The sequence below is a fragment of the Ostrea edulis genome, chromosome 7 (genome assembly GCF_947568905.1).
Source record: "Ostrea edulis chromosome 7, xbOstEdul1.1, whole genome shotgun sequence".
NCBI lineage: Eukaryota > Metazoa > Mollusca > Bivalvia > Ostreida > Ostreidae > Ostrea > Ostrea edulis.
In genome coordinates this window covers 25886325-25913147 of record NC_079170.1, presented here as the reverse complement: position 1 = coordinate 25913147, position 26823 = coordinate 25886325, and the positions used below count along the sequence as shown (strand labels likewise).

General features: G+C 35.1%; 1 protein-coding gene across 1 annotated transcript in view; it reads right to left on the bottom strand.

The window, feature by feature from the left end:
• The window catches only part of LOC125654139 (transcriptional regulator ATRX homolog), a 90300-nt gene that overhangs the window by 18342 nt on the left and 45135 nt on the right, over positions 1–26823 (bottom strand). The window contains exons 9-12 of the mRNA XM_056143775.1: positions 26692–26795; positions 18886–19092; positions 6724–6820; positions 60–251 (exon numbers count right to left, since the gene is read on the bottom strand). The gene's annotated coding sequence lies outside the window, so the exon portion shown is untranslated. The remainder of the gene's footprint in view (positions 1–59; positions 252–6723; positions 6821–18885; positions 19093–26691; positions 26796–26823) is intronic.

Genomic DNA, 26823 nt, shown 5'->3' with positions numbered 1-26823 from the left:
AAGTCATATACATCATTGTTTCTAAAACTTTTGTTGAATAAATAAACAACTTAGCGTACCGTATGTCAAAGTAGGCAAATGGTCTCTATAATACATGCATGATGGGTTGTTTTCAGGATTTATGTATTTGAGATCTGCCTTTCCTTCGCGACCTATTCGATATCTTCGAGTGTGCTTTTCATTTTCCATCTTCACAAGAGCATCGCATTTCCAGAGTTTCAGCTTTTTACCAAGGAAACATTGGACATCCCCTTTAACAAACATAATGGGAAAATAAAGAAAACGTCATGATAACGAACAGTGATCAATCTCATAACTCCTATAAGCAATGTAAAATAATGAGTTGGGCAAACACGAACCCCTGGACAAGCCAGATGTGGGATTAGGTGTCTCAAAGGAGTAAGCATCCCCTGGCGACTAGTCATATTAGCAGTGAGCCCTATGTCTTGATCAGTTAAATGGAGTTATCCACAGTCAAAATTAGTGTGCCAAGAACGGCCTAACAATCGGTATGAAATACGTCAGACAGCATTGCACCCAATGATAAGTTGTAATGGCAAACTAAATCGTTATAACGACCATAAAATGCTCGAATGCTGTTGAAATCCTTGTACCATCAGCTTGTTTGTCAGTAGCTTGTGTCGATTTAAAAACCGACCATACGCAGAACAAGCTCTTGCGTATCGAATCGGTTGAGAGATATAAACACCATCTGCAGGTGATCATGGAATATTGCTACATAAACATGGGAAGTTAATGATGGAGAAGCTGAAATCATCCCTTTTTCATAAACTGTAGCTGTTAGTTTGTCGTTAATATCTACTTTCAATAAAATATCCAAGTATGAAGCAGAAGTGGACGACTCTGTGGTGTCTTTTATTTCGAGTTCAAAGTGATATATCGAATCGACATTTGAATGAAAGTTATTATTGTTAATAAATAAAACGTCGTCGATATATCTAAATGTTAAAGTTAAGGCCTCAGCAAAAGATTTTTTCTTATCGCGTAGAAGTTTTTGAATAAATTTTGCTTCATGAAAGGTAAAGATAACGACAAGTGATCAATCCCATATAAGGAATATAAAACAGCTCAGTTAACAAAGGAGCATAATTCGTTCCCATGAGAATTCCAATAGATTGTTAGAAGACCATAAACTGAAAATAAACTTAAGTCAAAATTTTGATTACTTATATCTTAAGATTTATCCAGCGCAAATGTTAAAAAACACTGCAGATTTAAGAAAACTATTTCAAAAGTTAGCTGGATTTACAATTTAGACTTTTGAATATTCTCAGTTTATGGTCTTGAAGCCTGGTAACCAAAGATCACGAAGATATTGTCAATGAGGAACCCCAGCATATTTTTTTAAATTTCAACTTCAGAGTACTTGTGCGTGAAATCAGAGTGGTGTTTAACAAAACAATTTTTTGGATGACTGACCACTAGATATGATTATTTCCGTTTTCCATTTTTGTTGAAGAAGCAACTGTCTATGATGTCAAGAAGTCTAGTCTTTAATTTATCGAGAGGAATGGTCGTGTAAAATGTTGAGAGGTCATACGTTTGATGTTGTTGATTTGAGAAAAGTTTTGCGAATTCAAGTTTACTAATAGTTCTTTAATATTTTTTTTTGATTTTTGATTTGGCATATGTAGTCGCATGATCTAATTTATACACTTGACGATACAAAGCTTTTATACCTCCATAATCGTAATAAGGCTTATATATGAAATATCTGTTCCGTATTTTTTCATCGTAGAGCTAACGATTTCCTGATTTCACGCGATGTCTTTTCGCCAGCGTCCCTGATATTTTCATTGATCATAATTCGTCTCGAAATTTCATAGAAAGATTTGTGAAATCTCGAAGCTTCATCTATAGGCTTTGGGGAACTGATTTTTCCGAAACTGTCCATCACCGTGATGCCATCACAATTGGTCACATATCCTTTAGAGGTGTTCGTTTCTTTTAAGTCTTGAACAAATTGCTGTAATCCGGGCGGTGTTTAAAGGATTTTGCCTCTGTCATTCGCTGATTAAATCCACGGTATTTTAATCGGGAACCTTACGGCCCCTGTTTTTGATTTCCCCTTCTTCATTCCAAGTTAATACTTTGGATTTCTTGAAGTGATCGAGTGATAAACTAGCTTTCTTTTGATATGTTTTCCTAAACATTTTGATCATATGTTCTTCTAATTCATTAGTACCTGCTGATCCCCTCCCCCGACGTCGGAGATGATTTGTTATCGATCTTGTTGTAAATATTATCAAAGGAGTTGATGCTCATGCAAAGCCACTTTTTTCCTCGGCAGTTAAATCATCTTGATGTCCAATGTCATCCGATTCACTTTGAAAGCAGATGGTCGATTGAAATTCGGGCGGTGGGGGTAATTTTCCTTTCGGTTCATTCCTGATATCCCCATGTACTAATACCATTTTACGACTTATGGTTTTCTACAGGGATATTTGCAAATTTTCCTAATTCCACAAAGCCAATCCCCCTTTCTGGTTGACGAGTAAAGCTCTTCGTTTTTCAAGGCACTGCGGCTGCACCATGCGTCTTAAGATGTGTTTTTTATAATCTAGTTGTCACTTTTGAGCAGGAGTTAGAAGGATCATTCCTTTCAATATATTTTCGACGATCTCACAAATGTTTAAAGATTTTAAAGCCTCTCTCTTTAATTTGGATTAATAAAAAGGGATGAATAAGGTTTGTAAGAGCGGTAATTGGCGTCTTAATCGGGATTCATACTTTTCTATGTGAGGTATGATGAAAAGATATGGGTCTCGTAGCACATTTCGCATCCTTTCTATAGCTTTAATCTGTCGGTTGTAAGAGGTTAAGACGCCCGTGATGAGCAGTCTCTTTGTAATGATTGCAAGTACGTTTGAAATTCCATTACAAGGGGCAATATGGACATTTATATTTTTGTTTAGGTGTTGATGTTATTAAGGGGGTAAAACGTGAAATTTCACCAAAGGTTTGACAAAAGCTGGGGAAAGCTGTATCACTGGTTCTGGAACTCCCCTTGGGTCCCCACATGTCTCGTTCCATTTTCATTCCATTCTTGTTACAGCTAATCTTTGTTTTGACTAGAGTCTTTGTTTCCTTGGAAGGGGTATTTGGTGTTTTGATATATTTCAAAACATATATCTTCACGATGAGTTTAGCGATATTTTTGTTAGGAAATTTAGCTAAGCGTAAGAGATAAAGTGGTAGGTCACTGGCTTTAGGATTGGGCATCTTCCGATGAATGATGAATTTCGGAGCTTTCTTGGGTTTTTTCTTTTATTCTTACCTTGTGTGAGAGGGAAGCAGGTAACACTTGTGTTTATTTCTATTCACTACATTCACGACACTACACTGCATAGAGATTCTTTGGCTGCGTAGATCCAACCCAAATGTTAGAATCCAAAGATGAATGCCGAATATCAAGCCGTACATAATCGTTGGGGTTGCAATGCATTTCCCGTTTTATTTTTTTAACATGTCGGGAAATAAACTTTGAATTTCTTCAAATGACTGCCTCTGTCGATCTTGATATGATGATATCCAGACTCTAATTATTCTTTCTGTTTTCCTCTAGCTACCCTCCTCACTGTTGTTGTAAAACTCTCAGTCGTTGTCAGTTTCTTCTGCAAAGCTAAAGTTCACATCCTCGTTTCATGCGGAGTAGATGCTCTAAAACTCTGGTTTTCCATAACGTCATGGTTTTTTTTTTTGCCAGAAAAACTGGTTTTCCATAACGTCATAGTTGGTGTTTTGCCAGAAAAGCTGGTTTTCCATAACGTAATAGTTTTTTTCCGCTGGTTTTCACATGACATAATATATTTTTCCAGAATAGCTAGTTTATCCATAACGTCATTACATAGCGTTTGATCATACTAAAATGGTGTGTTTTATAACAGAAGAATTTACCGTGTAAATGGATAGGAAAATATATGGTATAGGATGGTCATAGTAGAAAAAGACAGAATAAAGGATTGTGTGTTAATATTTAAATGGAAGATTAAAATTCTACTAATAAGAAATTTGAAATTTGTGTTATGAAATGAAATTAGGAAATATATTCAAAGGAAGTACCATTGTGAACTAATGATATATTTCCAGAGTGATTGTGTTTATGAAGCAGATGACAACTATAAGAATTGAAGATAATGATTAAAGAATCATTTCATTTGACAAAATATGATGTAATAGAAATACATATATGTGAATTGCTTCACATACTCAAATGTTTCGAGAAATTTATCATTGAAGTATCAAAGGTGAGGAAGAAAATGTCTTAAGGAACATATGCGCACTTTAAGACTCTTCAGATTGTTGTGTGGATTGTTCAAATTGTTGTTCAGATGTTGAAATCGTTGTTCAAATGTTTAACTTCTTTAATAAACAGTCAACTTCAAATCATGCGTCATTCTTTATAAAACTTTAGCATTGAAGATTCTTAACCCGTGCACTGTGCATTGTGTCTATATCACAATGTTCCCTCGAGCTCCCTCTCATAGTGCTCCAGGCTTTAACTCCTCTGTTAAGTCATAGCACTTTCCGTTTCCCTCTTAGCCCAGCTTTACACCCATTATGACGTCATAGGTTAAAATTGCACGTAACTGTACATCCACGGACTCATACCTCTGCCGAGTGCAGTTGACCCCGAACACCCTAATAGCTCTCCCAAGTTCAGTGCACTCCGTTGACCCGGAGAGTACACTCAGTTAATTTTTCCATCCAAGCCGTTTATATTACTTTTCTTCTTAGATACAAACAGTAAGCCTTTTAGATAACCATATACACTTAATATAATGTCACATTATCCCACATGCACATTATAGGGTGTATTTGTCCTATATTTCTCTATGCATCTCTCTCTCTCTCTCTCTCTCTCTCTCTCTCTCTCTCTCTCTCTCTCTTTTCTCGCTGTGTCTTTGTGTCAGGATATCCGTTAATCTATCTGTCTGTCCAGTCATGGTAGATCAATGGTAGAGCGTTATCCTCGTAACTAGGATATCCTAAGTTCGAGCCTCGCTCTTGCTATGGCTCCTTGACCAAAATCTCGATTTTTAGAAGTAAGAATCACGAGTCTTTCGTATTTCACCTTAAAAACAGATATCCCTTAACGTGACAGGTGTTGACACGTTGAAACGGTGCTGGGCGAGAAAATAGGTCTAAATTTGAGGTTCATAACCACAGCTGGTGATGCTACAATATGAATGACAAAATTCTTGATAGGACGTAAAAACAAAAATCCAACCCACAATCTGTCTGTCTGTATTTCTATTAAACTATATCACAGAAATTGTGAACGGTTGCAAATTTTGTAGCTACCTGCGTCAATATAAAAATGCACTTTGACATCCCGCTAATGTAACGCTGTTTTATAATTTCCATCGTCACACCACAATACATATGTCGTAATTTTTTCATCTATATAGAATATTATTTTTGGCTTTAAAATAAAATGTACGAATCAAGTAATAAAGAATTTTATATTTTCCTTCAGGTGTATCGAATGTTACCTTGGTCAACTCAAGTAATAATAATTCCTTAAATAAACTTCTCAATTGATTTGACCGGTCGACAGGGAATGTTTCCTCCTCCTAGGCAACTGATCCTACCTCTGGTCTATCCAGGGGTCTGTGTTTGCCCAACTATCAATTTTGTATTGCTTGGGTTTAGGCCTCTGCTTGTGGACTGTTAGTGCCCGAGGGTCTCTACAGCCCAGTAGCTAAGTACTTCGTTACTACCTTGAAAATATGGATGTATATTCAATTGTTGGGATAAAGGTTAGAAATTCATTTCAAAATTCAGGATTATCTCTCTACCATGCATAGTTCTGATCCTTGCACGAATTTGGCTCCAGTTTTTGGCACTGTAGTTTTACTTTTAGCTCTTACAATTCTAGATTTATTTCTAAGTTCCAAAATCTTTCGTTGAACATCACTGAGGAGATATTATTTGTCGAAATGCGCATCTGGTGCATCAAAATTGGTACCGTATAAGTTTTACATTATGACCCCTGGGTCGAGGTCTCTGCAGCTGGACTGTTAGTCCCCGAAGGTTTCTACAGCCAGGAGCTAAGTACTTCGTTACTAGCTTCAAAATACGGATGTATATTTAATTGCTGGGATAAAATTTAGAAATTCAATTCAAAATTAAGGATTATATCTCCCTCATGCATAGCGCTGATCCATGGACGAATTTGACTCCAGTTTTTGGTACTCTAGCTTTCCTTTTAGCTTTTATAATTCTAATTTTATTTTGAAGTTCCAAATTTCGGCTTGAGCATCATTGAAGAGACATTATTTGTCGAAATGTGCATCTGGTGTATCAAAACTGGTACCGTATACGTTTTACATTATAGGGGTTTTGAGATTAATGACTGTTCATTATCTTCACCTTGCATACAAACGCTTAGAAGGTTATTCTTAGTTTGAAGATATGTAAAGACACATTTTCCCCGTTTGATACCGTTCACGTACACACAAGCAAGCACGGACACATTTTTATATACAAGTATATTTTGTATGCAGAAAAACACATACACATACAGACAAATACACACATTAATTGTTATATTTTCGTGAGAAAAGGATTACAGGTATGAAATTATTACCAGTTTGATCGTAGAACCTCAGATCAAATTCTCTATCCATTCCTATGCGATATTGAAACAATTGTTCTTGCGAATCCCATTTAACCATTACGGTATCTTGATTAACATACGTCACCGTTCCAATTTTTCCCTCTCCTCCGTCATCATTGTTGTTTTTCCAGTCTCGACCTCGAATGACTCGGTCTTTAACTTTCACGTTCACTTTCACTGAAATTGTCGAAATGGATACTTTTAGATTAGGCTAATCGGCAAAATGTAAAAATCAAACAAAACTTCAATTTTCCAACACGTTTTCCAATCTGCTGAAAAGAGAGTATTGCTTGATTATTCATATACATCACAATCTATAATAATTATATTACGATAGACAATTTGATATTATCAGACAATTTTAATCACGTTGCTGTCTCGTCAAGTTTGAAAACTTAACGGAGAAGAAATTAAAAATGCACGATCTGGTGAACCTGGAAATTCGAAATTCTTTCCATAGCTACTGGTAATTTTATTCCCTGGAAAAATACACTTACGAGTCTTTCCTCAATGTACGAAGATTCATGCGAATTTCGAATGTTCATTTGCCAAAAGCATGATGTAAATGCAATAATGCAAACCAGTTGAATAATATGTTACGCCCTAATTCAATGAGATTAGTTTGTGCACTAATTTACTCCTGGCTATATCTCTATCATGATGAAGGTTGTTCGTGAAATCAAATTGTTGAGCATGAGGAGTCATTATCTATACTCTATGTGACATGTGCACTGCTAAGGTAGTAAATACTTGACTTCTTAATCTTAATTCCTCGATTGTCTGATGATTTAAATCTGACAGTAAATACCCATGAGGAATATTTGTGGCTTCATCATACGCCGGTAGTAAAGGAGGCATATGTAATTGCTGACTTAAAGTAATTCCTAAAACTACATCAAATATATTGAAAACCATTCATATTTTTATCAAAAGTGCATGTGTTATATCGAGGGTGTATATTGACCAAATTCATGAAAAAAATATGTTTAGCAGCCTTTTTCTAGAGCATAACCGCTTCCAAAAATAGAACACATTACTTTAAAAACATGCAATGTTAAAGGGAAATGGACACGATTTGAGATGAAAATTTGCAAATTTTATTTTTACAATTTTAATGTTTAAAATGCTTAACTAAGGCATTTGTAATGGTCAGTAAAATTTTAATGTCAGTTGTGAAGGTAGATGGGAAATACAGAGCTCACAGGTTAATGTTATGTAAACAAGGTTCGTGTCCTGTTTTCGTTTTCATGAAAGGTGACGATAACGAACAGTGATCAATCTCATAACTCCTATAAGCAATACAAAATAGATAGTTGGGCAAACACGGACCCCTGGGCACACCAGAAGTGGGATCAGGTGCCTAGGAGGAGTAAGCATCCCCTGCTAAATATACCAGTAAAAGTTCGTTTAAAGCAGATTTGTCAATAAAATAGTTACGTCTGAACATAATTTAACAGTTTCTAGTGTTTAGCACATTTTATTTTGTTTTAAACATGCTATTTTCTATCAAGCAATATATATGTAAACAAACCCATGGCACGATACTTGTTTACATACATGTACCAAAGAATTTTTAGTGCTGTGTCTCGCTTGTAACCTAACAAATGATATTCAAATTTTGAGTGACCATTAGAAATACGTTATTTAAGCAGTGTAGATAATACAAATGGAAAAATAAAATCATCAAAGCAACCATGTCCATGCCCCTTGAGATACATAGGTATGAGTCATTGTCTTTATCACAACAATTGAAACATGTTTCTTTTATATGAATCGAGGAAAATGTATTGTTGATGGTTATTTCCAAAAAAAATCCATCTACTGAGCAATGCAGCTGGTTTCCAAGTGATGAAAATGCACATACATGCATAATAGTCCAAAGTTTGACTTCATAGCCTATCATATCCGAAAAATTGTGACTAAAACTTACAGATTTTTGAAACATTTTAATATGTTTACCTTCACATTCCAGCAATCATTTGATATAAAACAAGAGGCCCGTGGGCCTAGAATCCCTCTTCTGATACATTGTAGAAAAGGCTAAACTTCTCACTAACCAAGATTCATCAATTAACAAAGTTTGATGATGTTAAGTCAAATAGTACCTGAAAATTTAAATGTAGCTGTCCAAAAGTAGGTCACGGTGACCTACTTTTGGTCGACACACTGAAGATTCAAGATGCATCAACTGACAAGTCAAATAGTATTCAAATATAGCCGTCAAATTCCAAAACAAGGCCATAGTGACCTACTTTTTGGTCGACACACTCCAAAAACTCAAGATGCATCAACTGACAAAGTTTGATGATTGGAAGTCAAATAGTATCTGACATATTAAAATATAGCCGTGAAATTCCAAAAGTAGGTCACGGTTTTAGTCAACAAACTATGAAGACTCAAGATGCATCAACTGACAAAGTTTGATGATCCTAGCTTTCCTTGTGTCCAAAAGATGCATCTAAAATTAAAAATGTGAAATTTGAATGTCTGCAAAATTCAAAAAGTTGGTCACTGTGACCTCCTTTTTTAACAGATATATTTCGAGGTCTCTAGACGCATCAACTTACAAGGTTTGATGATTCTAAACCTCTCGATATCTGAAATAACAACCTAAAATGTATTCATAAATGATTAGCCATAAAATTCAGAAAGTAAATCATGGTGACATACTTTTCACATGACGCAGTTCAAGGTTCCATGATCCATCGACTGACAAATTTTGATGATCATACGCTCAAAAGTGTCCAAGATATGCATCAAAATCCATTTAATAATAATTACCTGCGAAATTCAAAAAATGGGTCACCATGACCTACTTTTGAGACAACATGATATTAGGTTGAATGATGCATCAATTGACAAAATTTGATGATCTTAGTCTTTATACTAAGCAAAATATCAAAGCTTTCACAAAACAAAATTTAAGGTCAACTTTGAAGTGACCCTTTGCCCCAGGATGATGCCTTGAACAATTTTATATCTACAACCTATCCGTATCCATAAGTTTGGTGATAATTTGTCCAGTGGTTCTTGAGAAGAAGATTTTTTAACAACGACTATTTTTGTTTGCATTTTCCTAATTATCTCCCCTTGTTAAAGGGTCACAACCCTAGTTTTAGTACAAATGAAAGCCCTTGGGCCAAGAATACCCTGTAGCAAATTTGACAAAAATTGGCCAAGGGGTTCTTTAGATATAGCCCTTTTCCCAAAAAAAACGTTGACGCACAACGCACACCGCATGCCAGACATGGCCATATGATTAGCTCTTTGAGCCTTCCGCCCAGAAGAACTAAAAAGATTGGGTAGCAGATAATTAGAGCATAATGAGACACCTCCGCTAAAAACTTTCATAAACCGTATATCGGAAAACGATGTCTAAAACGATCATCTGCAAATTTGTTTAATTCATCATTTACATTACAAAATTAACATTTCAGGAGATATCACAGTGTGATTTTTAAAATACAGTTTAAAACATTTGTCGTGAATACATAAGAGACAATTTCATTAATAGAAGTAAGCAGTAGGAATCGGGATTGAAGTTTGGAAAAACCAAACTCAACCGTGGAGCTTAAATTATTAAAAGGCGCAAGGTAATCATGTGCCTGTGGCTAAAGAATGAAAGTTCAAATATGACAGATGATATATATGATGACTTCCTGATTCGCATTTTGAAATAATATAACTAGAGTCCAATCATCTCGTGATTCGCTACGAAAGGTGAATATAGCAAACAGTGGTCAATGAAAGGTAATTATAACGAACAGTGATCAATCTCAGAACTCCTTTTAGGAATGCAAAATAGAGTTGGACAAACACTATCCATAGACTCGAAATATTTGACTTATCCTTCAACTACATCAACTGAATACTGATATTACGTCAGAACAGACGAAACAGATCGAATAGATGTATACCTAGTTGGACAAAACAAATTAAAGTTATGTAGATCGGAATTAATTTTACATTTGTTAACGCTTAGTCAGAGAATGCTTACTTATATTCGTGTTGCACATATTGTGAAATACGAATATTCTAAATCACCGGAATTCTGCAATGTTCGTCCCATTAGTATTTTTTTTTATTTCTGGTAGTTCTTTAGCAATGCGATACAGTCATGTGATGTGAGTGTTAACGACGTGTAGTACCGCGTAAATGCCGAGACGTTTTAATCCAAAAGACTTGACTAAAATTGTTTTGAGCATTAGTGAAGATCATATCCGGCCAGAAAACTTTTAGATTAAGGACAATTACATACAACACACATACGTACATGTACATAAACGACACAAAGATATAAATGTTACAAATTTGACAGAATCACGATCAATTTTCTTAACGTGGTGTTAGAATGAAAATAGAAATGGTTTCTCTTCCTGTCGATATCGACGATATTGTGTCAATATTAAATCATAATCGTTTCTATAATGGTTGTATAACTAAAATAGGATTGCTTTCTCTCCCTGTCGATATCGTTTATATCGAATCACGGTCGCTTTGTTTTACATAGTGTTAGGACTAAAATAGAAATGATTTCTCTTTCTGTTGATATCGACAATATCGTGTCGATATCGAATCCCGATTCTTAGATCGTTGAACGACTTCTCTTTGGTTTAAAATATTATCTTCGTTGAGATTCTTTGGATGCGTAGATCCAACCCAAATGTTAGAATCCAAATATGAATGCCAAATATCTAGCCGTACATAATCGTTGGGGTTGCAATGCATTCCCCATTTTATTTTTTGAGCATGTCGGGAAATAAACTTTGAATTTCTTCAAATGACTGCCTCTGTCGATCTTGATATGATGATATCCAGACACTAATTATTCTTTCTGTTTTCCTCTAGCTACCCCCTCACTGTTGTTGTAAAACTCTCAGTCGTTGTCAGTTTCTTCTGCAAAGCTAAAGTTCACATCCTCGTTTCATGCGGAGTAGATGCTCTAAAACTCTGGTTTTCCATAACGTCATGGTTTTTTTTTTTGCCAGAAAGACTGGTTTTCCATAACGTCATAGTTGGTGTTTTGCCAGAAAAGCTGGTTTTCCATAACGTAATAGTTTTGTTTTTCACTGGTTTTCACATGACATAATATATTTTTCCAGAATAGCTAGTTTATCCATAACGTCATTACATAGCGTTTGATCATACTGACATGATGTGTTTTATAACAGAAGAATTTACCGTGTAAATGGATATGGAAATATATGGTATATGATGGTCATAGTAGAAAAAGACAGAATAAAGGATTGTGTGTTAATATTTAAATGGAAGATTAAAATTCTACTAATAAGAAATTTGAAATTTGTGCTATGAAATGAAATTAGGAAATATATTCAAAGGAAGTACCATTGTGAACTAATGATATATTTCCAGAGTGATTGTGTTTATGAAGCAGATGACAACTATAAGAATTGAAGATAATGATTAAAGAAGCATTTCATTTGACAAAATATGATGTAATAGAAATACATATATGTGAATTGCTTCACATACTCAAATGTTTCGAGAAATTTATCATTGAAGTATTAAAGGTGAGGAAGAAAATGGCTTAAGGAACATATGCGCACTTTAAGACTCTTCAGATTGTTGTGTGGATTGTTCAAATTGTTGTTCAAATGTTGAAATCGTTGTTCAAATGTTTAACTTCTTTAATAAACAGTCAACTTCAAATCATGCGTCATTCTTTACAAAACTTTATCATTGAAGATTCTTAACCCGTGCACTGTGCATTGTGTCTATATCACAATGCTCCCTCGAGCTCCCTCTCATAGTGCTCCAGGCTTTAACTCCTCTGTTAAGTCATAGCACTTTCGGTTTCCCTCTTAGCCCAGTTTTACACCCATTATGACGTCATAGGTTAAAATTGCACGTAACTGTACATCCACGGAGTCATACCTCTACCAAGTGCAGTCGACCCCGAACACCCTAATAGCTCTCCCAAGTTCAGTGCACTCCGTTGACCCGGAGAGTACACTCAGTTGATTTTTCTATCCAAGCCGTTTATATCACTTTTCTTCTTAGATACAAACAGTAAGGATATACACTTAATATAATGTCACATTATCCCACATGCACATTATGGGATGTATTTGTCCTGTATTTCTCTATGCATCTCTCTCTCTCTCTCTCTCTCTCTCTCTCTCTCTCTCTTTGTGTCAGGATATACTTTAATCTGTCTGTCTGACCAGTCATGGTAGGTCAGTGGTAGAGCGTTATCTTCGTAACTAGGAGATCCTAAGTTCGAGCCTCGCTCGTGCTATGGCTCCTTGACCAAAATCTCGATTTTTAGAAGTAAGAATCACGGGTCTTTCGTATTTCACTTTAAAAACAGATATCCCTTAACCCCTTCTCTGCCGTACCGGTCAATTTGACCGGTGGCACGTAAAAACAGGGCAACGCAAAAAGAGTGTCTCTAAATCTTTGAAACTACAGTCATAAGATATATGATCTATATATCATATTTTTGGAAATTTTCTCTAATTTTTGACTATGTAAAAATCAATAAAGTAAGTAACTCCATTAGATTAAAAAAAAAACATTTAAAGTGAAGGATGGCTTCGTCTAAATATGACGCAACGCTTTTTCGCAAGGTCATTTCCCCCCTCGATATGATTTTTTTTATTCTCCTTATGAATTCAATATTTTTTATATTTTGGAAAAGCATTTATTCCCTGCTTTCAGAAGATATAAAAATTATTTTTAATGCCTGGCAAGGTTATAAGAAAATAGCAATTTTTTGCACATGTACGTTTTCTTACGATTTTATTTCTCAATGTTTAAACATATCGGCGTTTTACCTATATTTATATATGGAAATAGGGAAAAGTAAATAAAGTCTGTAAAAGGAGATAAAATTTCCTTTTTGATGGGCCCTTATTCGTGTTATAATTCTCGGTAGTTTGTATATTACGATAAAATGAAATTGGGACATGCTGCGCGGTTTTCTTTAAAATTAGCAACAAAACGTCTAAAAGCGATCGACGCGCGTCGCACGAAAACTAAAGAATTTGTATTGTCCTCTTTTAGTAAATTCAGTACATTTTGATACACTAAAACAATATACACATAAGTATGAAATAATCAGCCAGGTATTCTCTGCTTTTTTTTTTTTTTTTTTTTTTAGAAAAGCATAAAACCAATATTGGTATGTAACAGTTACACAACCTACATGTAACTTCATAAACCACCTATTGATAATGTTACATCGGCAGAGTAAATAAAAAATGAAAAGAAAGAGAGATGAAATAATTCAAATTCAGATATAAACGTTATATTTGTTCGGAATAGTAATAATTTCCCCCTGCCAAACAAATAAAACTAAAAAGAAATTCGCAAGCCTATAGGCCTATTGTTTTATTTTTCCGTGATCGGGATCGCGGGCTCCGCGGTGTTTTCTGAAAGTGTGCACGGGGAACACACGTGTTTCCGTTTCAACGAAAACAACACAGCTTCACTGTCACAGCGAAGGCTTGTATTTTGCATCTTTAAAACGACCTGATGTCAGAAGATGCCATGGATCTTCTGTTGCAGGATGACCCAAACGATCATGCATTCAGTATAAACATGTACATGTAAGTTGATGTAGCCACATAGGCCGACTAGGGAAAAAATGCAGTTATGTTATGAAAAAATCACGATTGATCAACGCGATTTGATGCCATAATTTGTCGTTTCATGAAAGAAAATATTTATATTTTATGATATCTAAACCAAGTGAATAACATCTAATTGTTTATTAAGAGCTGACATCATTTAATCTGTCCTGGTCCGGCATTAATCCGTCTGATTAACACCACCCTTTTCCAGAATTATTTCCCTACCTGACGCTCGAGTGTAAGAAGGGGGTGGATTTAGTGTACAATGAGAAGGGGGATGGGGGTGGTTTTAATCAGACTGGGCATTCATGGCCGCTGGTTAGAGTGCTAATTTCCAGGATTTTTCCATGTTTATCAAAAATTATCTTGCTATGAAAAGAAAACACAATCTGCTAGGAAAACACATATTACGTCATTGTAATGATAAAATTTATTATCATAATTTGAATTATTTTCTTCATATTGTAACAGAAATATAAACGAAATGTGTGTTTGGGCCGAAATGGAGGGGGGGGGGGGTACATGTACGTAACATCAATCAAAGTCTGATTATGACAGGCTAATGAAAAATCATATAGATTTCTCTTTTATCCAAATTCATGTATTTTATATACACTGAGTAGCTTATGGCCATAAATTACATGTATTCCATAGATGCTGGTACTGGTATGCTATGAGCTATGGTCTTGCCTAGATTTTCTCTAATTTCGACTAAATCCACACCCCATCAGGGTACCATGCAAGGGGATTTAGACACTGTGTTCCATGAAGAACCAATTCAAGTCTACTTTTGTATCTGGGGTCACATACTTTCCCTCAGAGTTGCAGTATTTTCGCTGGACCCTGTAGGTTTTAACCTGAATTTCTTCAGTACCCACCCCCACCCCCCACCCCAATGTATATGCTAGGCATAATACTGACATTTACATCATGCATATCTTTTTTTTCATTACGCACTCTGCTACACTCACAATGTATAATAAAATATTCCATTCATTTCTAACACATGTACGTACGCAATCCCCTACCAAATGTCACTTCAAATACAGGACATCTCTATCTTTAAATAAATTTGAGCTGTATTTAAGTGCGAAACTGTCCCATGCTACCATGAAACTTATATTTTGCTTTAAAACATAAACCAACAATTATTAATTTTAATTTCTTTTCATCTTTAAAAAGGGTATTGACAACCCAATATTTAGTGGAAAGTTCCCAGGTATCGTCCGCTAGTGACAGTCTGCTGGCAAATCCAGACATGCGATGGAAGGATGCTGATGTGAAGGGCACAGAGACACCTGATCCAAGAACTATGGCATTTCATTCAGAGTGACAACCTGACATTCAGTTGGTATGACTTTGAGGTTAAATATAGGGTTAAATCTGTATACATTTGGTTAACAACAAATAATAATAAATAAATCCAGATAATACATTTACAAATGGAATCATGGCGTCATGATACACTGAAATGCGTTTTTTACTGCATTACTAGGTATCACATATATACAAAAAGAGACAAAAAAACGGAAAATCATTATTCTGTTTCTAATTACAAGGTATGACAAGTTTTCTAAATGCTGACAAATAACGTAAGGTGGCCAATACTGATTTTATTTGCAATTTCCTTACAGATATGGGACCCGATTATTCAGAGAACTGCAGATTTTATGAAGCTGTTTTTGACAGAAGATTTGGTTTTCTCTATCTGTATTGCCACCAACCATTATGCTGAGATGGTCATATCTCGAGGGAAGGATTGTCATTATGCTTCCCAAGGAAATTCGCATCCTCTCACTGTAGAGGAATTTTACAGGTATTACTAGTTTTAAGGTACCGATATTGTGATAGTGATTTCCATTTTAAAACGAATAATAAAATGCATAATAAAAAGATTATCTTTACCAAAATTAATCTTGCTGTGCGTCTAACACATTTATTAGATGTGTACTACAATTACCTCTGATAAAATTCCATAAGTAATTAAATGCATACTAGTAATTTTCAGAGGGCCTTGACTATTGAAAACATTTACAGAGCCAATTGAGCATTCAAAAGCTCTGACAATACATTAATATTTAGGGCTAAGTATTCAGAAATTCTTTTTTTCAGATTTTTTGTGCATTATCTTATACATGTTTGCTGTGAAGTTCCAGTCGATAGACAGATATTGGCCAATGCATGCCGCTATCGGAACAACCAAGTACAGTGTATCAAGAATGTTGTCTAGAAATAAGTTTTAAGAGGTTGAATATGATAACATTTTTGTTAAATATGATGCAAGTACATTTAAATCTAGTGATTGAAAGTAAGTACTTGAACATTCGTATACGTTGAACTTGCAGAGGAAAAACGGGTAGTACTTTTTGATAACATTTGATAAGGTGCTGTTGCTTAGCAATCAAATATATTTGAATGCAAAAAAATTAAATTATTTTAGATTAACAATAAAGTTCTTTGTTTTAATATTGCAATATTTATTCTATTTAGTGGAGCATAATGGCAAAACGTCATATTATTAGAAAATGATGGATATTTACAATGTATATAAAGTACAAAGTTTCCATTTTATGACCTTTGACCTTAATTCTTTTCATCATATTTTTTGTTAAAAACCTTTTAAAATGATTAAGATTTATTTAAAGATTATATTTTTAAAATAATGTGACATTTACTAATCATCATTCAATGCAATTATGTTTAAATTGTGTCGAATGTATGTAGAAAGGCAAATTATGGTCAAAATTGTACTCCGAGTGTTGTTACTTAGCAACCAAAGATATTTGTTTGTCAATAAAATTGATTTATTTGATTGTGATGCTTTTGTAGTATTTTCAAAGGCACATCAGCTCATACATTTAGAATTTCCTATTTTTGACTCTAATCCAGTGAGAGGGGTCGTAATATATATATTTCAGAGAAAAAAATTGCAAAAATGTACACTTATATGACCTTTGACCACGTAGATCTCTTTGAGGTCATGGGATACCTTGACAAACTTTATAAGAAATTATTCCCTGTCCAATTCCTCACAAAATTATATGTCATATGCCTATCCCAAATCGTGATACATGCAGATTTTATTCGATGTAAAAATATTGTCATTTAGTTTTTAAAAACCTCTAAAATGTGCCGGTAGAGAAAGGGTTAACGTGACAGGCGTTGACACTTTGAAACGGTGCTGGGTGAGAAAATAGGTCTAAATTTGAGGTTCATAACCACAGCTGGTGATGCTACAATATGAATGACAAAATTCTTGATAGGACGTAAAAACAAAAATCCAACCCACAATCTGTCTGTCTGTATTTCTATTAAACTATATCACAGAAATTGTGAACGGTTGCAAATTTTGTAGCTACCTGCGTCAATATAAAAATGCACTTTGACATTCCGCTAATGTAACGCTGTTTAGAATTTCCATCGTCACACCACAATACATATGTCGTATTTTTTCATCTAAATAGAATATTATTTTTGGTTTTAAAATAAAATGTACGAATCAAGTAATAAAGAATTTTATATTTTCTGTCAGGTGTATCGAATGTTACCTTGGTCAACTCAAAAAATAATAATTCCTTAAATAAGCTTCTGAATTGATTTGACCGGTCGACAGGGAATGTTTCCTCCTTCTAGGCAACTGATCCGACCTCTGGTGTATCCAGGTGTCTGTGTTTGCCCAACTATATATTTTGTATTGCTTGGGTCTAGGCCTCTGCTTGTGGACTGTTAATCCCTGAGGGTCTCTACAGCCCAGTAGCTAAGTACTTCGTTACTAACTTGAAAATGCGGATGTATATTTAATTACTGGGATAAAGGTTAGAAATTAATTTCAAAATTCAGGATTATATCTCTCCCATGCATAGTTTTGATCCTTGCACGAATTTGGCTCCAGATTTTGGCACTTTATTTTTACGTTTAGCTCTTACAATTCTAGATTTATTTCGAAGTTCCAAAATCTTTCGTTGAACATCACTGAGGAGATATTATTTGTCGGAATGCGCATCTGGTGCATCAAAAGTGGTACCGTATAAGTTTTACATTATGACCCCTGGGTCGAGGCCTCTGCAGCTGGACTATTAGTCTCCGAGGGTATCTACACCCCAGTAGCTAAGTACTTCGTTACTAGCTTCAAAATACGGATGTATATTTAATTGCTGGGATAAAATTTAGAAATTCAATTCAAAATTAAAGATTATATCTCCCTCATGCATAGCGCTGATCCATGGACGAATTTGACTCCAGTTTTTGGCACTCTAGCTTTCCTTTTAGCTTTTACAATTTTAATTCTATTTCGAAGTTCCAAAATTTCGGCTTGAGCATCATTGAAGAGACATTATTTGTCGAAATGCGCATCTGGTGCATCAAATCTGGTACCGTCTATGTTTTACATTATAGGGGTTTTGAGATTAATGACTGTTCCTTATCTTCACCTTGCATACAAACGCTTAGAAGGTAATTCTTAGTTTGAAGATATGTAAAGACACATTTTCCCCGTTTGATACCGTTCACGTACACACAAGCAAGCACGGACACATTTTTATATACAGGTATATTTTGTATACAGAAAAACACATACACATACAGACAAATACACACATTAATTGTTATATTCTCGTGAGAAAAGGATTACAGATATGAAATTATTACCTGTTTGATCACACAACCTCAGATCGAATTTTCCATCCATTCCTATGCGATATTGAAACAATTGTTCTTGCGAATCCCATTGAACCATTACGGTATCCTGCCTAACATGCTTCACCGTTCCGATGTTTCCCTCTCCTCCGTCATTATCGTCGTACTCCCAGTCTCGACCTCGAATGACTCGTAGTCCAGTTTTCACTTTCACTTTCACTGAAATTGTCGAAATGGATACTTTTAGATTAGGCTAATCGGCAAAATGTAAAAATCAAACAAAATTTCAATTTTCCAACACGTTTTCCAATCTGCTGAAAAGAGAGTATTGCTTGATTATTCATATACATCACAATCTATAATAAATATATTACGATAGACAATTTGATAGTATCAGACAATTTTAATCACGTTGCTGTCTCGTCAAGTTTGAAAACTTAACGGAGAAGAAATTAAAAATGCACGATCTGGTGAACCTGGAAATTCGAAATTCTTTCCATAGCTACTGGTAATTTTATTCCCTGGAAAAATACACTTACGAGTCTTTCCTCAATGTACGAAGATTCATGCGAATTTCGAATGTTCATTTGCCAAAAGCATGATGTAAATGCAATAATGCAAACCAGTTGAATGATATGTTACGCCCTAATTCAATGAGATTAGTTTGTGCACTAATTTACTCCTGACTATATGTCTATCATGATGAAGGTTGTTCGTGAAATCAAATTGTTGAGCATGAGGAGTCATTATCTATACTCTATGTGACATGTGCACTGCTAAGGTAGTAAATACTTGACTTCTTAATCTTAATTCCTCGATTGTCTGATGATTTAAATCTGACAGTAAATACCCATGAGGAACATTTGTGGCTTCATCATACGCCGGTAGTAAATGAGGCATTTGTAATTGCTGACTTAAAGTAATTCCCCAAACCACATTAAATATATTGAAAACCTTTCATATTTTTATCAAAAGTGCATGTGTTATATCGAGGGTGTATATTGACCAAATTCATGAAAACAATGTTGAACAGCCTTTTTTAGAGCATAACCGCTTCCAAAAATAGAACACATTACTTTAAAAACACGCAATGTTAAGGGGCAATGACACGATTTGAGATGAAAATTTGCAAATTTTATTTTTACAATTTTAATGTTTAAAATGCTTAACTAAGGCATTTGTAATGGTCAGTAAAAATTTAATGTCAGTTGTGAAGGTAGATGGGAAATACAGAGCTCACAGGTTAATGTTATGTAAACAAGGTTCGTGTCCTGTTTTCGGTTTCATGAAAGGTGACGATAACGTACAGTGATCATTAATCTCATAACTCCTATGAGCAATACAAAATAGATAGTTGGGCAAACACGGACCCCTGGGCACACCAGAAGTGGGATCAGGTGCCTAGGAGGAGTAAGCATCCCCTGCTAAATATACCAGTAAAAGTTCGTTTAAAGCAGATTTGTCAATAAAATAGTTACGTCTGAACATAATTTAACAGTTTCTAGTGTTTAGCACATTTTATTTTGTTTTAATCATGCTATTTTCTATCAAGCAATATATATGTAAACAAACACATGGCACAAGACTTGTTTACATACATGTACCAAAGAATGTTTAGTGCTATGTCTCGCTTGTAACTCAACAAATGATATTCAAATTTTGAGTGACCATTAGAAATACGTTATTTAAGCACTGTAAATAATACAAATGGAAAAATAAAATCATTAAGGCAACCGTGTCCATGCCCCTTCAGATACATAGGTATGAGTCATTGTCTTTATCACAACAATAGAAACATGTTTCTTTTATATGAATCGAGGAAAATGTATTGTAGATGAATATTTCCAAAAAATGTCCATCTACTGAGCCATGCAGCTGGTTTCCAAGTGATGAAAATGCACATGCATGCATAGTAGTCCAAAGTTTGACTTCATAGCCTATCATATCCGAAAAATTGTGACTAAAACTTACAGATTTTTGAAACATTTTAATATGTTTACCTTCACACTCCAGCAATCATTTGATATAAAACAAGAGGCCCGTGGGCCTAGAATCCCTCTTCTGATACATTGTAGAACAGGCTAAACTTCTCACTAACCAAGATTCATCAATTAACAAAGTTTGATGATATTAAGTCAAATAGTACCTGAAAATTTAAATGTAACTGTCCAAAAGTAGGTCACGGTGACCTACTTTTCGTCGACACACTGAAAACTCAAGATGCATCAACTGACAAGTCAAATAATATTCAAATATAGCCGTCAAATTTCAAAACAAGTCCATCGTGACCTACTTTTTGGTCGACACACTCCAAAGACTCAAGATGCATCAACTGACAAGGTTTGATAATTGAAGTCAAATAGAATCTGACATATTCAGATATAAACGTCAAAGTCCAAAGGTAGGTCACAGTGACCTACTTTTTGGTCGACACACTCTGAAGACTCAAGACCCATCAACTGAAAAAGTTTGATGATTGGAAGTCAAATAGTATCTGAAATATTCAAATATAGCCGTGAAATTCCAAAAATTGGTCACGGTGACGTATTTTTTAGTCAACAAACTATGAAGACTCAAGATGCATCAACTGACAAAGTTAGATGATTCTAGCTTTAATAGTGTCCAAAATATACATCTAAAATAAAAATATATGACATTTGAATGTCTGCAAAGTTCAAGAAGTTGGTCACTGTGACCTCCTTTTTTAAATAGATATATTTCGAGGCCTCTAGACGCATCAACTTACAAGGTTTGATGATTCTAAACCTCTCGGTATCTGAAATAACAACCTAAAATATACTCATAAATGATTAGCCATAAAATTCAAAAAGTAGGTCATGGTGACATACTTTTCACATGACGCAGTTTAAGTGTCCGTGATCCATCGACTGACAAATTTTGATGATCATACGCTCAAAAGTGTCCAAGATATGCATAAAAAACCATTCAATAATAATTACCTGCGAAATTCAAAAAGTAGGTCACCATGACCTTCTTTTGAGACAACATGATGTTAGGTCCTAAGATGCATCAACTGACAAAATTTGATGATCTTAGTCTTTATACTAAGCAAAATATCAAAGTTTTAACAAAACAAAATTTAAGGTCAACTTTGAAGTGACCCTTTGCCCCAGGATGATGCCTTGAACAATTGTATATCTACAACCTATCCTTATGCATAAGTTTGGTGATAATTTGTCCAGTGGTTCTTGAGAAGAAGATTCTTTATCAACCACTACTTTTGTTTGCATTTTCCTATTATCTCCCCTTGTTAAAGGGTCACAACCCTAGTTTTAGTACAAATGAAAGCCCTTGGGCCAAGAATACCCTGTGACAAATTTGACAAAAATTGGCCAAGGGGTTCTTCAGATATAGTCCTTTTCCCAAAAAACGTTGACGCACACCGCCCACCGCACACCGCACGCCAAAATTGGATAGCAGATAACTAGAGCATAATGAGACACCTCCGCTAAAAACTTTCATAAACCGCATATCGGAAAACGATGTCTAAAACGATCATCTGCAAATTTGTTGAATTCATCATTCATATTACAAAATTAACATTTCAAGAGATAGCACAGGGTGATTTTTAAAATACAGTTTAAAACATTTGTTGTGAATACGTAAGAAACACTTTCATTAATAGAAGTAAGCAGTAGGAATCGGGATTGAAGTTTGGAAAAACCAAACTCAACTGTGGAGCTTAAATTATTAAAAGGCGCAAGGTAATCATGTGCCTGTGGCTAAAGAAAGAACGTTCAAATATGACAGATGATATATATATGATGACTTCACGATTCGCATTTTGAAATAATATAACTAGAGTCCAATCATCTCGTAATTCGCTACGAAAGGTGAATATAGCGAACAGTGGTCAATGAAAGGTAATTATAACGAACAGTGATCAAACTCCTATAAGGAATGCAAAATAGAGTTGGACAAACACTATCCATAGACTCGAAATATTTGACTTATCCTTCAACTACATCAACTGAATACTGATATTACGTCAGAACAGACGAAAAAGATCGCATACATGTAGAACTAGTTCGATAAAACAAATTAATATTATGTAGATCGGAATTAATTTTACATTTGTTAACGCTTAGTCAGAGAATGCTTACTTATATTCGCGTTGCACATATTGTGAAATACGAATATTCTAAATCACTGGAATTCTGCAATGTTCGTCCCATTAGTATTTTTTTTGGTAGTTCTTTAGCAATGCGATACAGTCATGTGATGTGAGTGTTAACGACGTGTAGTACCGCGTAAATGCCGAGACGTTTTAATCCAAAAGACTTGACTAAAATTGTTTTGAGCATTAGTGAAGATCATATCCGGCCAGAAAACTTTTAGATTAAGGACAATTACATACAACACACATACGTACATGTACATAAACGACACAAAGATATAAATGTTACAAATTTGACAGAATCACGATCAATTTTCTTAACGTGGTGTTAGAATGAAAATAGAAATGGTTTCTCTTCCTGTCGATATCGACGATATTGTGTCAATATTAAATCATAATCGTTTCTATAATGGTTGTATAACTAAAATAGGATTGCTTTCTCTCCCTGTCGATATCGTTTATATCGAATCACGGTCGCTTTGTTTTACATAGTGTTAGGACTAAAATAGAAATGATTTCTCTTTCTGTTGATATCGACAATATCGTGTCGATATCGAATCCCGATTCTTAGATCGTTGAACGACTTTTCTTTGGTTTAAAATATTATCCTCGTTGAGATTCTTTGGATGCGTAGATCCAACCCAAATGTTAGAATCCAAAGATGAATGCCGAATATCTAGCCGTACATAATCGTTGGGGTTGCAATGCATTCGCTTTGTTTTACATAGTGTTAGAACTAAATAGAAAGTATTTCTCTTTCTGTCGATATCGACAATGTCGTGTCAATATCGAATCCCGATTCTACGGAAGCCGATAGGTGCCAGGGTATAGAATTAATATTTATTCAACTGGCGGCCACCACTTAATTTATGTGGTGACCGCCATTTAATTTAACTGGCGGCCGCCACTTATTATCTGGCGGCCGCCAGTTATTTTATCTGGCGGCCGCCACTTAATTTATCTTCATCCTTCAATTGATCAGTTGATTCATTATTACATTTTTACCATTCATTACTACCACAAAAAGAGTGGGATGGGGGCCAATCCGACAATTAATCTTATTTTACATGCGAAAATAATTTAGTTTGCATGTGAAAATAATAGAAATTGAACGTTGTAAAAAAAAATGGAGGGTCAGCCCCGTGGTTCTACATATTCAACAGTACAATCGAAAAACAATAATCTAATGCTTTTAATTGTATATATATATATATATATATATATATATATATATATATATATCACATACATATTACTAAGCATTGGGGATGGATTTCACTCCTTTCATTTTGAGAGAGAGATAGAGAAAAGAGAGGAATTGAATAACTGGTGACAGCCATATAAATAATTTAAATTGAGTGGCTGCCGCCATATAAAATAACTGGCGGCCGCCACATAAATTAAATGGCGGCCGCCAGATAATAAGTGGCGACCGCCAGTTAAATTAAGTGGCGGCCGCCACATAAATTAAGTAGCGGCCGCCAGTTAATTTATATGGCGACAGCCAGATAATAAGTGGCGGCCGCCAGATAAGAAGTGGCGGCCGCCAGTTAAATTACGTGGCGGCTGCCAGTTAATTTATATGGCGGCCGCCAGATAATAAGTTGCGGCGGCCAGTTAATAAGTGGCGGCCGTCAGATAATAAGTGGCTGCCGCCAGTTAAATTAAGTGGCGGCCGCCAGTTAAATAAATATTAATTCTATACTCTGGCACCTATCGGCTTCCGTACGATTCTTAGATCGTTGAACGACTTCTGTTTTGTTTAAAATATTATCCTCGTTGAGATTCTTTGACTGCGTAAATCCAACCTAAATGTTAGAATCCAAAGATGAATGCCGAATGTCTAGCCGTACATAATCGTTGGGGTTGCACTGCATTTCCCGGTTGTTCTTTTAAGCATGTAGCGAAATAAACTTTGAATTTCTTTAAATGACGGCCTCTGTCGATCTTGATATGACGATACTCGGAAACTAATTGACCTTTCTGTTTTCCTCTAGGTACCCCCTCCCGTTTTAGTAAAACTCTCAGTCGTTGTCAGTTTTCTCTGCAAAGTTGAAGTTAACTTTCTTGTTGTAAGCGGAGTTGTTGCTCTAAAAATCTGGTTTTCCATAACGTCATAGTTTTTTTTTTTTGCCAGAAAAGCTATTTTTCTACAACGTCATAGTTATTTTTCGCTGGTTTTCCCATGACATAATACATTTTTCCACAATAGCTACTTTATCGATAACATCATTACATAGCATTTGATGTGTTTTATAACAGAAGAATTTACCGTGTAAATGGATATGGAAATAGATGGTATCATGATGGGAATAGAAGAAAAGGGCAAACAGAAAGGATTTCGCGTTAATATTTAACTGGAAAATTAAAATCCTTCTAATAACAAATTTGAAATTTGTGTTATGGAATGAAATTAAGAAATATGTTCAAAGGAAATACCATTGTGAACTAAGGACATTCTTTACAAAACTTTAACATTGAAGATTCTTAACCCGTGCACTGTGCATTGTGTCTATATCACAATGCTCCCTCGAGCTCCCTCTCATAGTGCTCCAGGCTTTAACTCCTCTGTTAAGTCATAGCACTTTCGGTTTCCCTCTTAACCCAGCTTTACACCCATTATGACGTCATATCTTAAAATTGCACTCGACTCATACGTCTGCGAAGTGCAGCTGACCCCGAACACTCTAATAGCTCTCCCAAGTTCAGTGCACTCCGTTGATCCAGAGAGTACACTCAGTTGATCTTTCCATCCAAGCCATTTATATTACTTTTCTTCTTAGATACAAACAGTAAGCCATTTAGATAACGATATACACTTAATATAATGTCATATTATCCCACATGCACATTATAGGGTGCATTTGTCCCATATATCTCTATGCATTTCTCTATCTATATACATCTCTCTCTCTCTCTCTCTCTCTCTCTCTCTCTCTCTCTCTCTCTCTCTCTCTCTCTCTCTCTTTGTTTCAGGATATCCGTTAATCTGTCTGTCTGCCCAGTCATGGTAGGTCAGTGGTAGAGCATTATCTTCGTAACTAGGAGATCCTAAGTTCGAGCCTCGCTCGTGCTATGGCTCCTTGACCAAAATCTCGATTTTTAAAAGTAAGAATCACGGGTCTTTCGCATTTCACCTTACAAACAGATATATTTTAACGTGACAAGTGTTGGCACGTTGAAACGGTGCTGGGCGAGAAAAATAGGTCTAACTTTAAGGTTCATAACCACAGCTGGTGATGCTACAATATTAATGACAAAATTCTTGATAGGACGTAAAAACAAAAATCTAACCCACAATCTATCTGTTTGTATTTCTTTTAAACTATATCTCAAATTGTAAACGGTTCTAAATTTTGTAGCTACCTGTGTCAACATAAAAATGCACTTTGACATCCCGCTAATGTAACGCTGTTTTAAAATTTCCATCGTCACACCATAATACATATGTCGTAACTTTTTCATCGAAATAAAATATCATTTTTTGGTTTTAAAATAAAATGTAAGAATCAAGTTATAAAGAATTTTATATCTTCTGTCAGGTCTATCGAATTTTACCTTGATCAACTCAAAAAGAGTAATTCCTTAAATAAGCTTCTGAATTGATTTGACCGGTAACAATAAATACAAAAACAATCAGAAAACACATTTTCTTAACTTTATCAGAGATATATACTCACCCATATGTACATCTCCAGAAACACGTCGCAACTTGACGTTGGCTTTATTTAGTATTCCTTTAGCTGAAACAGGGTCCATGTGTTTACGTGGACCTAATTCTACACTGAATAAATAAGAAAAAGACAGACTCT